This window comes from Parambassis ranga, chromosome 10, assembly GCF_900634625.1.
Source record: "Parambassis ranga chromosome 10, fParRan2.1, whole genome shotgun sequence".
Taxonomy (NCBI): Eukaryota; Metazoa; Chordata; class Actinopteri; family Ambassidae; genus Parambassis; species Parambassis ranga.
Genome location: NC_041031.1, coordinates 2,884,390 through 2,898,654, shown reverse-complemented (window position 1 = coordinate 2,898,654; position 14,265 = coordinate 2,884,390). Strand labels below are relative to the sequence as shown.

The 14,265-nt window shown below is 40.4% G+C and overlaps 1 long non-coding RNA gene across 2 annotated transcripts; it reads left to right on the top strand.

The window, feature by feature from the left end:
• Nucleotides 1–10,977: 10,977 nt before the first annotated feature.
• On the top strand, nucleotides 10,978–12,927 carry LOC114442819 (uncharacterized). Of its 2 annotated transcripts, XR_003671381.1 has the most exons (5): nucleotides 10,989–11,026; nucleotides 11,124–11,171; nucleotides 12,175–12,225; nucleotides 12,344–12,376; nucleotides 12,894–12,927. It is a non-coding gene; the product is annotated as an uncharacterized LOC114442819 (long non-coding RNA). The 2 variants fall into 2 exon arrangements; XR_003671380.1 differs by lacking the exons at nucleotides 12,175–12,225; nucleotides 12,344–12,376; nucleotides 12,894–12,927 and adding an exon at nucleotides 11,606–11,660 and having other exon boundaries at nucleotides 10,978–11,026.
• Nucleotides 12,928–14,265: the final 1,338 nt, after the last annotated feature.

Here is a 14,265-nt window from a genome sequence, read left to right as displayed (position 1 = left end):
CTGTTAAACTTGTCACAAAGCAAGGAAAGCCTGCTGTTTTCATCATAGTTGTCTCTTTGTGGTCAATTTGTGTCACTTTATCTGTTTCCCTTTCTTCTCTTCCTCCTATTTATTCATATGTACTGTTTTATACGCTCCACAAAGTTGTGCATTACTGATGGAATGCTGATGTGGACTCTTCAGCAGAACAACACACTCTTGTGTTGCAGATCTGTTTCTTCCCTGCAGATTCTCTCACACAGCTGGAGCTGGCTGTCAGACTTGTGAAGTACTGAGAGGCTACAAATGTTCTTGAGGCTCTGAACAGCTGCACGGCCTTCTCCTGCTGCTCTTCTCTGCAGAGCCTGACATAGTTTACTATGTGTTTCTGTAATGATCTCACACAGAGATTAATTGTTGCCACCACATCATTCTATCAGTTCACAGTGAGGGCGGGACCTTCAGCTGTCACTCGCATTCTGTTTAAACTTCTCCACCATTCTTCATCTACCTGCCCATCACCACCTGCAGCCTGGCTTTGTGTGATGATTATGATATCTGACGTGCAGCATTACAAGTCTTTTGTGTCCTCAGCTGTCCTTTGTCAGACCAAAGCAGAGGGACACATCTGCACCCTGACCCACACAGAACACACAGCAGCCAGCAGCTCTGTGGAAGTGGAGGAAAACTCAAAGTCACTGAGATACTAGCTGAGAGCCTGGAGGCCATTTTTCACCGTGAATCGACCCGTCAGGTTCTGTTCCCCGTTTTGGTGACATTTATTAGACAAACACACTCAGAAAGCAGAGCTAACACAGGAACACACTCTGAATACAAAAGGAGCTTTTTCCCTCAAAGCAGGCTGTTTCCAAGTCATGTGTTTCTCTTTGTGGCCATGGCAACAAATTGTTTTCTATATTGTAATTGATCTGTAAAGACCCCAGCAGTGCCCGTCTCTAACACAGGCATCATCTGCAGCTGTTAGACCAGGACCCAATGTTAGAATCATATAATAACTACATGGACTAAAGCTGCAGATATGGCAGTATAAGACATACATTTACCACAAAGAGACAGAAAACCTACAACAGAGACAAAAGAACCAGAGACACACAGTGAAAATGTTCCTTTAAAAGGAGACATTTAGAAACAGTAACTTTCTACTCTCTGTCAGAAAAACTGAGTCTGTGTGATCCTATCATGTCACTTGGACCATTTCATCATGAACTCCATGAGAATTAATGGCTTGATTCAGACCCTGAGTCACATTGTGTTACACATGGAAACTATCACAACTATCACCTGCAACATTATGCAAAGTGTGACTCACAGCGAACAACATTTGAATAAACACAGACTGTGACAGAGTGGTTTTGTAGCACCGTGTGCTGAGCTACAACCACTGGTTTAACCCTTGTGCCCTCTTCGTTTTACTACCCTCTGGACACCTTTGTGGCCAAAAACTTACATGCCATAAACACTGCTATTAAATCATACATCAATATTTTTTTCTACTTTTTTTTTCATAAATCACTTAAACTACTTCAGCCCTACATATAACTATTGTTATATGTAGGGCATTATATGTAATGATAAACATTATATCATATTCAGGATTTTAACCCTTAAAATGCCTGTTTGAATATTTGAAGTCTCTCATTTTCTATTGTCAAAAACACAAAAACATAATTATTTTTCATAAAATAAATAGTAGGTGGATGGGGTTTCAGTGGTAATTAGGGTCTTGGATATGTCAAAGATTAGTAACAAAATTGATTTGATTACATTAGTATTTTTTATGTAATGTCAGATTTAATATTAGTCACCCTTCCACCACATTCATGGCCAAAAACGTCCATGCCCTAAAACTGCTATAAAATTATCACACATCAATATTTTTTCTGCTTTTTTTCATGTTTAAGTGAGTCATAAACCACTTAAACAACTCAGCCTCAAAACTACCAAACATTAAACCACTTTCAGGATTTTAACCCTTTAAAAATGCCAGTTTGCTTACCTCAATGATAAATTATTGATCCCAAAACAACACAAACGCATAATTATTTTTCATATAATAAATAGCAGGTGATGGGGCTTTCATGGTCATTTTTAATCCTGCTGTCATACATGTATAAAACCATTCAATCTGTATTATTAGCATTTCATTTTGAAGAAAAGGATATTTTGATTGATTTGATTTGATTGATATTTGACATATTTACTGTTTTACTGTTTGACATTTTACTATCAGATTTAGCTGTTTTCCTAATGTAGGCCATTCTATGAAATTCCTGTATTATTCCCAGTTATATTATGGCACCCTATGACCACAAGGGGGGCCAAGAATTCCTGTGTGTGCATTTGTGTGTGTGTGTGTGTGTGTGTGTTTTTGTGTATTAAACGGACATTTGGTATGAATACACCCCGACACTAGGCAGACATTTTGAATTAGTCAGACAGGGCCAGTGTCCGCCTAATTCTAACAGTGTAGATGTGTTTCTATTGGCTTAGAAAGCCCAAATACTAATTTTCAGCAAAAGTCCTTCTATTACACATTTACATGATTTTGTGTATAATCTGTGTATCAACATAGCGCCCCTGCTGGTGGGTCCGGGTAGTACACCACCTAATTAATTATTCACACAAGTGTATATTTCGCAGGTTTTGATTGGCTGATGGATACACAGTCCCCCTAATTCAAGGAATACCAGAGGGTCAATAGGCAATAGGCAAGGCAAGGTTTATTTATATAGCACCATTCATACAAAAGGCAATTCAGAGTGCTTTACAGAAGACATTAAGATCACAGAATAAAAAGTAACATTTTAAAACAATAAACAACTTAGAAATTAAAATCATAAAGATTAAGTGGGAAAGATTAAATGAGAAAAGTTCAGTTAGGAACCATGAATACAATGAAATTTAAGAGAATGCTGCAGTAAACAAATGTGTTTTCAGGCCTGATTTAAATAAACTGACTGTTTGAGCAGACCTCAGGTATTCAGGAAGATTGTTCCACAGGTGAGGGGCAGAATAACTGAACCCTGCTTCACTTAGTTTGGTCCTGACCCTGGGTACACATAGTAGAATAGAATAGAATAGAATAGAATAGAATAGAATAGAATAGAATAGACTTTCCCCTCAGGGAAATTTGGGTACCAGCAGCAATACAACACCGACAGTCAGAGCAAGCGTTAAATAGAATAAAATAGAACATAGTACAGTAAAAAATAAAAGATAAGAGGAATTATTTACAAACACTGCACACCAGCATAGATGGTACAGATGGATTATTGCACATGTAAATTATTGCACGTGTGTTGTATCAGGCAGGCTGTGCTCCTCCCTCCTCCTTTATCCTCCCCCTCCTGCCAAAAGCAGAGTTGTAAAGTTTGATGGATTGGGGGACAAAGGAGTCTCTGAGGCTGTTGGTCCTGCTCTTGGGGAGGAGCAGCCTGTGACTGTTCAGGCTCCTCTGAGCGCTGATGACGGTGTGCAGAGGATGACTGGCATCGTCCACAATAGCCAGGAGTTTTCTTAGTGTTCTCCTCTCTGCCACTGTCACCAGGGAGTCCAGCTTCATGCCGACCACAGAGCCGGCCTGCCTCACAGGAAGTACAGACGGCTCTGGCCCTTCTTGTACAGGTGATCTGTACAGCATGTCCAGTCCAGCTTGTTGTCCAGCCACAACCCGAGGTACTTGTAGTTGCCTACAATCTCCACCTCGTCGTCCCTGATGGTCACTGGACATGGCTGTGGGCTGGACTTCCTGAAGTCGATGACCAGCTCCTTAGTCTTTGAGGTGTTAAGCTGGAGATGGTTCACCTGACTCCAGGTGACAAAGTCGCTGACTACACTCCATCATCCCTGATACACCCCACGATGGCTGTGTCATCTGCAAACTTCTGGGTGTGACACAGTTCTGAGTTGTAGCAGAAGTCTGAGGTGTAAAGGGTGAAGAGGAGGGGGGCCAGCACCGTCCCCTGGGGAGCTCCGGTGCTGCTGATGATAGTGTCTGATGTGGTGTCCTTTAGCCTGAGGTACTGCGGTCTTTCCATGAAGTAGTCAGCAATCCAGGACACCAAGTAGTGGTCCACTGACATCTCCCTCATTTTGTCCAGTAGCAGCAGGGGCTGGATGGTGTTGAAGGCACTTGAGAAGTCCAAGATTAGAATCCTCACGGTGCCCCTCCCTTTGTCCAGATGTGCTTGAACACGGTGTAGGAGGTAGAGAATGGCGTCCTCCACACCCACACCTGCTCGGTAGGCAAACTGTAGCGGGTCCTGAGACTGATGCACTTGGGACTTGAGGAGGTCGAGGATGAGCCGCTCCATTGTCTTCATCAGCTGTGATGTGAGTGCCACCGGTCTGTAGTCGTTCAGCTCCTGAGGGCAGTTTCTCTTTGGAACTGGAACAACACAGTATGTTTTCCACAGGGTAGGCACTCTCCCCAGCTGCAGACTGAGGTTGAAGACAGTAGGCCTGTCCCTGATGATCTCAGGGGTCTGGATGCTTCATAGGGAACCAACAAATCCACAATGTATTTTGGTCCAAGACCATTTAGTGCTTTGTAAGCCAAGAGTAAAATTTTAAAATGTATCCTTTGACTCACAGGAAGCCAGTGCAGTGATCTGAGTACAGGTGTGATGTGGTCCAGTTTCCTGGTGTTAGTCAGAACTCAGGCAGCAGCGTTTTGGACCAGCTGCAGCTGCCTGACTGATTTTTTGTTAAGACCTGTGAGAATTCCATTATAATAATCCTACTGAAAATGAATGCGTGAATACGTTTTTCTGTGTCTTGTTTGGACAGAAAATCTTTGATCCTAACAATGTTTTTCAGGTGGTAATAGGCCAACAGTAAAAGCTTTTATATGGTTGTTAAAATTGAGGTCTGAGTTAAGAATTACACCGAGATTTCTGGCATGATTTGCAACCTCCAGTGACATGGAGTCAAGGTGCGCACTGATCTAAGACCTTTAATTTTTGGGGCCAAAAACAAGCACTTCTGTCTAATCTGCATTGAGCTGGAGAAAGTTCTCGCACATCCACTCATTGATTTGTTGAGTACACTTACTTGATAACAATAAAACGGGTTATATCTGTCCATCGGGAGAGGCCGGCTTTAGGACCCGGGGGAAACCTTTGCGAGACACACACACACACACACACACACACACACACGTGGAGTCAGCAGTCCTCCCTCCCCCTCCCTTCTCTGAGGAACTTCTCTGCCCCTCTCGTCAATTGGACTCGTTTCACCTGGCATGGCGAGGATCACACAGGTAAGGCTGGTGTTTTAACTCAAAACACACAGCTACACTAGTTGAAGAAACTAGTCTTGCCAGGTTTGTTTTTTTGCATCGCTAGCTAGTTAAACCTAACGTGCTTATTGGACCAGCTAAATGGAAACTTTAACCATAACTTTAAGTCAGTTAGTAACACGCTGGTTAGCTAGCAGCGTTAGTTGCACCGAATTTTTGGCCACCGAAACACCTTTTTCACCGGAACAACTCGGCCGAAATAGGATGTTGTTGTGCCGACACTCCAGCATGTCTGCCGTGTCTTTTCTTGCTCCATTTGAGCAGCTAACTAAAGAGATCCGCTCCTGATGCATCTACAGCTGATGCTATTCTTTTAAACGCAGCATTAAAGCGTCTTCTAAGCAAAGAGACAGGCCACGGAGTGAAAACGATGAAAAGTACACTCGTAGTGCATCAGCACGAGTGCCACTACTCGGCTTCTTTGCACTTCATTATTGATCCGCGTTATAAAGATCATACTTGTGGGAATAAAGCAGCGCGCACGAGAAATGATCCAGGCCGCGTGGATGCGTAGAACCGTAGGTAAATCTGCATCATTGCTGAGTTGAGAGCCTGTGCAGGCTGCAATCATTCAGTCATCTGTGTCTGCATTTAGGTGTAAACATGTCATGATAAAAAAATGTTATCATAAATTGTTCATGTAATCAAATCATGTTGTACTGTGATCAGGCATTTGTAAGAAATGGCAACAACAAGGTCCCGGAGGGCAAAGGTGAAACCAGGAGAAGAAGCTGCACATTTTGCATTCTTGTGTAAAGACAAGGATTGATTTGAGGTGAAATATATAAATTCATTCAAAGGTGAGTTACCAAAGTATTTGTGTCTTAAGCACAGGCTTGTTTTGATTCTTATTATAACTGTAAAAAGTTCTTCTGACTCTGTTTTTGTTAGGTTGTGGAGTGTTCAGCCGCCGCCACTTTGAAAAGGGAGACTCCCTTGTTGAATATCGAGGGGAACTGCTAACTAATCAAGGTGGATGAAAAGCCCCATCTCTGTTTATTTGCACTAAAGGACATCAGTCCTGGGGAAGAGCTCACATATAACTATGGAGATTCTGATTGGCCATGGAGATGCAAGGTATTTACAAATGGAGCTTAATTTTCACAAAGATCCAACATTTGGTAGTCTACTATCATTTCACACTATTTCACAGCAAAGTCAAGCTGTGATTAAACTTTGTCCATTTCTGTCCCCAGAACAGTCCACAGGAGACTGATTCTGTCCCGCCTGCCTCTCCTACCAGCAGCATTCGTGAGATGAATAATTGATAATTTATTAAAGTCCTGTTTTAAAAATCTTCAATATTTCTCTGTAACATTGTATGCTGCTGTCATACTGTGTATTGTGGAGGGTGGGCAGTGTTCTGACCTCCACCATAAGGCTAGAAAGGCTAGACCAGTTTGTGTATCATGTCCTCCTAGTTACTGCTCCTGTCATACTGTGTATTGTGTGGGATGGGCAGTATTGTGCAGCTTAATGACAAAATCAGCTCAATCAACTCTATGTTTTTAATGGTCAGTGTTTTTGCTGAAATGAATTCTCACTCTTGAGGAAAATCTTAAAATATAACATGTATTGACATTTTGTCAGTATATAATTGTTTGTTTATTGCACAACACAAATAACTACAGTTTGAATGTTCAACTTCAGATGTTTAGTGCTTATTTCTTGTCCATTTCTGTCCCCAGAACAGTCCACAGGAGACTGATCCTGTCCTGCCTGCCTCTCCTGCCAGCAGCATTCATGAGGTAAATAATTGATAATTTATTAAAGTCCTGTTTAAAAATCTTTGATATTTCTTTAACATTATATGCATGTATCCTAATCACATGTCTGTTTACAATCTTAAAATATCATGTATGTTGTCATTCTCTCAGTATACAATTGTTTTGTTATTGCACATCATGAGCTTCTACACTTTGAATGTTCAACTTTGATTGTTTAGCGATTAAACTTTGTTCATTTCTGTCCCCAGAACAGTCCACAGGAGACTGATCCTGTCCCGCCTGCCTCTCCTGCCAGCAGCATTCACAAGGTGAATAACTTAAAAATCTTCAATATTTCTGTAACATTTTGTATACATATCCTAAACACATCCATCCATCCATTCAAAATTAGCATCTCAGACTTAAAATCCTTGGGTAATCTGCTTTATGTGAACTATATGTGTATGCTTACATTTGATAGATATTGGCGAACATAACCCAATTATGATTCAGAAAATATGTTTCGAAGGCTTTTAAAGTCAAACTGTCAGTTAGAGCAGTCTTTATCTTTAGGGAATGTACCCTGAATGTGTACATAAGTTACAGCACAACGCATTAATGACATATTTAGTGGCTTAAGTTGTGACTATATAAAAAATACTTGATTGCTTGAAATATTTGAGTACCTAAAATTTCTACTTAACCTTTGAACCTTCTGTTCAGAATTTCTTTGAGTGAGGATGGAAAAGTTAACGTTTTGTTTGTTCGTTTACAAATAATAGCAAAATATATACATTTTCTTTTATATTTCCACAATTTACATTCTGTTAATGTTCTCCATCACACAAAATGCAGTGTTTTTTTAATTGCAAGTGTTTTCATCAAATCAGATGAAGTGTAATTTTGATATTTTGATATTCATCATGATATTCTCATAACCATGTTTTTTCCAACAGGTCTGTGAACATGACTTGGTCTCCTCAGTTGTACCAAGCTTCGACAAATGTGCCAGGTGTAGTGGACCTTATTCTGCGATCAAGTGGACTGGTATTAGATGTAAACGTGAGTAGTTTTGTTGAATAAATGATGTATTCATGTATGATTTACCAATATTAATTCCTAATTATTACAGTATTTTGTATTCAGTCTGCATTAGTGTTTAGTGCCAATTTCCACTAATTCAGTTGTTACATAGACATAAAAGTACATTGAACATTTTCCATTCAAAGCAGTTTTCTACAAATCATATATTTACACACCCAGCTAAAGCAGCTATGTGTAAGACTGACCAAAACTGGCCCTGCAGTATTGTAGTGCTTTGTTTCCCCCTTTTGAAATGTGAATATGCATGCTGTGATGTTGTGAGAGCAATATTTTAAATTAAGATGAGTCCTTAATCTCTGCTGACATATCAAGGTGATTTTTATAATTATAATTTAAACTTTTGAAAGCAGGCAATATTCTTCTCTGTTAATTTAGTGACGTACATGCATCAATTTTCTTCATAAGTTCTCTTTAACGTCTGTCTAGGTTGTTCTGGCACAAAAGTTGTTATTTGAAAAGTCAGAATATGGGCCTGGTACCCAAACTGGTAAGTGTATGTGTAATTACTTTAAAAGGTGTGTGTGAAAAGCACATTGTAGTAATTCTTTTTTTATATCAGCTTCTTGAAGAAACAAGTTCAAGTGAAGTGATATCAGAGGAGGAATATGTACCTGATTCTCACAGTGATTCAGACAGTTCGTGGAAAAGCTCAACAGGGCCTTGGAAAGATATGGATGTTAAACAACTCTCAGAAGTACAGAGTAAAGAAGTATCCTGCAGTGAATTTGCAATCAGTACAACAGAGCGTAAAAAGAGTCATAAGGAAGGCAATAAAGTATTAGGTGTTCAGGCTAAAGTTAGCAAAGGCATTGCCGAAGACACATCTGTTAAGGAGCCTGGGGAAGCTCAGTGCATACAGTTTCCAAATACATCCTCTTCATTAAGAAGAAAAACGTTTTGCTATATCTGTGGAAAGCCACAGTCAAAATTGACACGTCATTTGAAAACCCATGAGAAGACAAGTGTGGAGGTTGCACAACTTTTAGCACTCCCACATGACTCCAGTGAACGCAAAAAAAATGCTGATCAAGCTACGGAATAAAGGGAACTATGAACACAATGCTGAGGTTATAACGAGTGGGACTGGATTGCTAAAACTTAGACGCCAACCAAAGAAAATGTATAATCCAAAAGATTATGTGAACTGCATGTACTGCCAGGCTCTGTATCTTCGCAGGCATCTGTGGCGACATGTTCGAAAATGTACTTCGAAGCCAGTGGAAGCCAAAGCAGAGTCGGGAAGAACTCGGGTCTTGTCTTTGGCCAAAATGTCGGAGTCAACGTTGTGTCAACAGATATCGCAAGGTGTTTGGAAGCTTTTAACTGCCATGAAAGACAATGACATTTCTGCTGCTGTGTGCAGTGACTACTGTATTCTTCAGCTGGGCCAGTCCCTTTTCAACAGACACGGACAGGATCCCACTAAATATGACTATATTCGCCAGAAGCTTCGTGAAGTTGGAAGACTTCTGCTGGCACTCCAAAGACTCTGCAATATATACCCTTGAAGATGCTGTTAAACCCCAAAATTTCCATGTGGTTATCAAAGCTGTCAAGAAGGTGTCTGGGTATGATGAAGAAAAGAACAGCTACCAAACTCCAAGCCTTGCCCTCAAACTTGGTCACTCATTGCAAAAGATTTGTGACATCATACATTGCAGGGCTCTGATAGCAGAGGATCATCAACTGATACAGTCAACCCAGACCTTCAAGACATTGTGTACCAAAAAGTGGTCTGAACATGTCTCACACACAGCTTTGACAACCTTGACTGAGGGGCACTTTAACAAGCCATCTACTCTGCCTTTCACAGAGGATGTGCAACGTCTTCACCATCTTGAAAAAACTGCAAATGTAGCATCTGAAGACTTAGGAAAGACACCATCACCCCAAGTCTATGGAGAACGTTGTAAAGCAACCCCTGCAAAAATAATACTCTTCAACCGAAGACGTGGAGGAGAAGTTGCAAAAATGAGACTCAAAGGCTTCCTCGAAAGGGACACAACTGCCTTGCATAAGGATGTTGCCAGCGGCCTTACAAAATTCGAACAAAAACTTTGTAACCACTTCAGTCGCGTGGAAATTAGGGGTAAAAGAGGACGCAAAGTTGCTGTGATGCTGTCACCAGACACGGTTGATGCCTTAACACATCTTATCAGCAAAAGAACAGTGTGGAGTCCCAGAAGAGAACGAATTCCTGTTTGCAAGACCCCATTGTTTGTCTTCTTATAGAGGACAGGATTGTTTGAGGATTTATGCAAATGAGTGTATCACTCAGAACCCTGAACTCCTCAGGTCAACTCACTTGCGCAAGCATGTTGCAACTTTGTCACAAATCCTGAACCTCAAAAATCATGAGTTGGATCAAGTTGCAGACTTCTTAGGACATGACATTCGTGTCCACAGAGAATATTACAGGCTTCCAGAGGCTACAACGCAGCTGGCCAAAATATCAAAATTACTTCTTGCCATGGAGAAAGGGTCCCTGACAAATCTTCAAGGCAAATCACTTGAAGAGATTGACATTGAAGGTATTGCTATTAAAAGTTGTTTTCAGCTGTGTAGATCTGTGTAGATCATAGTTTGGTTTACAAGAATTGCTAACAGATATTTTTACTGTAGCAAAAATATGACCTAACCTCTAGAATGTTATGCTTTCCACACAGCCTGCCTGCCATTTGTCCCTCACACAACCCCACTTAAAAAACTGATCTGTCCCTTTTACCTCAACAAGCTAATCTTCATTGTAATATTATTCATAATGTTTTATTGCTGTAACTCAATGTTTGCCGTTTAATTCTCTCATGTTTTATTATTTATTTTCTTCATTTTTTTGTCAGATGACATGAACCTGAGTGATTCGGTGACGGTGAGTTTGATGAACAGCAGCCCCTCATACATTCACATACAAGTGTTGGTAAGTGTGCCTAGAAATATTTTTATGCACTAACTGAATTGCCACAAACCTGCTTCTATTACATGAACTTTATTGAGCCATACTTTTAATTCTACAGGAATGAAAAGAGCCAGCCAATATGAGCAGGAATGTCCAGGAACCTCAGGTGATATGACTAAGCATCCTCGTTGATGTTTGATTCATTACATGTAGTAATGTTAGATGGATGGATGTTTGTTAGATGGATACAGCAGTGCAGGAGTCATCACAGGGCATGCCATAGGAGCTACAGCTGCTCTTGTCTGTATGTCTCCATTTCCAGTACTTCAGTTCAGTCATTAGTCATTTTATCATGACATAGCAGGGAGAGTTGAATATAAATTATTTTTAATGGATGCATTCCTTTTAGCTATGCAAGTTCAAGTGGTCTGCTATTGTACATGCTAACTGGCATGGTATGGCTTATTGGGACATATATGAATCATAATCAATCATAGTCATTATTGTTGTCCTGTACCTGTAATGACAGGTCAAAGTGTCTGTTGTGAAAAACACACAGGTCAAATCATCACATGAACATTCAACTACTTTATTCTGTAGGGATGAAGAGAGACAGGCAGCCTGTTGAGGAACCTCCAGGCACCTCAGATGGCATAACCACTACTTCAATCCACCAGCCTCCTTGATGTTTAATTCATTACATGTAGACAAGGGAATGCTGCTCGCTATTTTAATGTTAGTCAGGCAGGGTTTGTTAGATGGATACAGCAGTGCAGGAGTCATCACAGGGCATGCCATAGGAGTTACAGCTGCTCTTGTCTGTATGTCTGTCTCCATTTCGAGTACTTAAGTTCAGTTATTAGTAATTTTGTCATGACATAGCAAGGAGAGTTGAATTTAAATTACTTTTGTTAATGGATGCATTCCTTTTAGCCATGCAAGTTCAAGTGGTCTGCCATTGTACATGCTAACTCACTGGTATGGCTTATTGGGATATACCTGTAACATAACATAACAAGCACTATTGTGGCGCACAGTTGCACGGCCAGGAAGCTATATTCCAAACATAGTCTCGCCCGCACTTTTTGTGCAAGTGACAATATAGTTCCATTCCTTACATCATCTCCATCTCCATCATCACATGAACATTCAACTACTCTATTCTGTAGGGATGAAGAGAGACAAGCAGCCTGCTGAGGAACCTCCAAGCACCTCAGATGGTATGACCACTACCTCAGTCCACCAGCATCCTTGATGTTTGATTCATTACATGTAGGCTAAGCAATATTACTGTTTGCTATTATATCCATATACCTAATCTTTTTTTTCACTTCACAGATATTGACTCTGCCATTGAAAGCACATCTACTGGTAAGACAACATGTTTTTTCTGAAGCAAAACACTTTAAATGGGTTTTAGTACTAGTCTACAAACTGTGAAGATAAAATCAGTGATGTTTGTCATTGCACAGCATATCGTCACCCTATTAAATTAATGGTCTAGGTAATGTTTTGACCAAAATGAATATTTGGCCTAAATATCATATGCTCTGCTTTTGGTGAAGTTATGTGTTTTCTGAAAAACTTGGAAAAAAGGACTCAAGCCATTATTCTAATAGTGTGAGGATATGCAAGCCCTGGTAGGTGAGGCTCAGCTTCCTGCTTCTCTATGTCGTCAGTTCACAAAATACATTCTGAGTAGTGTTGTGGAGTGTTGAGGTGGTGTTCAAGCGTGCAGTGGAACGCAGTGACTTCCTCTGTGGTGTCCTGTCATGGACACGATGCTCATGAAGACTCATGAAGTGATATGTTAACCAGTTCCAGGGGTTGTTTTTGTTGGGATTGTTGTGTGAATACCATTTGACAATCTGTTTTTCCTCTCTTGTAGTGAGTCTGGATGCCAAGGGAAATAATGCAAGGAGAAAACAAAAAAGGCAATGGTCCCCTAAAGAAGTCGCTGCTATCATGAGGCACTTCAAGCACCATATTTTGAAAGGCAAACTTGCCACGATGATAGAATGTCAGCAATGTAGAAAGGCCGAGCATCCTGTTCTAGCAAGTCGCTCTGTGCAGAACATAAGAGACTTCGTCAGAAATCGGGGTGTTACTTTAAAGAAACAGAGCACTAAATGATGTGTGGGAAAGATGATTCCATAATGATGCAGCACTTCTGTTTTTGTTTTTTGTTGTTGAAATGGAAGTCAGCTCTGTTGTCATAACATAGCAGGATGAGTCATGGTTAAAGGATTTTTGTTAGTGGTGCATCTATTCCTTTTAGCCATGCAGGTTAACAATCATTATTGCTGTTAACTTCACCTGTCCTGTTCCTGGAGTGACAGGTCAAAGTGTCTGTTTTAAGTACACTTTTCTGTTGGGATGAAGAGGCCCAGGTAGCCTGTTGGCACCTCAGATGGTATAACCCCTAACTCAATCCACCAGCATCCTCGAGGTTGGAGCAGTGAATGGTGTGAAAGACATTTGGTTCCATAATGTTGCAGCACTTTTTTAGTTTTTTGTTAAATGATGTTTTAAAATGTACAAGCCATTTAAAGCTGAGCCAAGATGTTTTATGATTGTTTTTGCTGCAATAAATGTGGCTCGCTGTGCACTGACTGGTGTTTCTCATAGCATCACAAAAACATTCTCTGTAATCATGAAAGAGGTATTAACTATATAAAATATGTAATATATATGTGAGTTATATTGTCAGTTAAAATGTGTCCTCACAAATCAGGTATGTCTTCACAATGCATAGTCTGGCGTATTGTGTGTTGTGTAAAACAAATTGTCCACATATAGTAGGTGTGTCCTTTCAATGGACAATGCCTTCACTTTTGTGTTTGTGTTTAGCCATGTTCCATTAATGGTATTTGACCCTTTAATACACCTCGGTGACATTTTTGTGTGTGTGTATAGCTACTGTCTACACAAATTGAGTTAGTCCTCCTAATTTCTCTTTGTGTCATCGGCGGGGCTAATTACCTCATTATCTCCTGTCCGCCTAACTAACCATGTTGTCAGGTTGTTATATCTTGGGTTGTGTGCTGTGTATTTAATATTTAAAGTGACATTTGTGTTCTATGGCTCAAAACAGATTTTTTGACATACCCCATATCTTTGTAAAGCAAGTGGAAAGGGGTGTCCGCCTAATGTAGCAAACAACGCATTTGGGCAGCAGTGTCCTTCTAGTTCACATAGACCTGTATGTGTGTGTGTGTGAGAGAATCTGTAAACACGCATTAATCATTCAGGGAAATGAA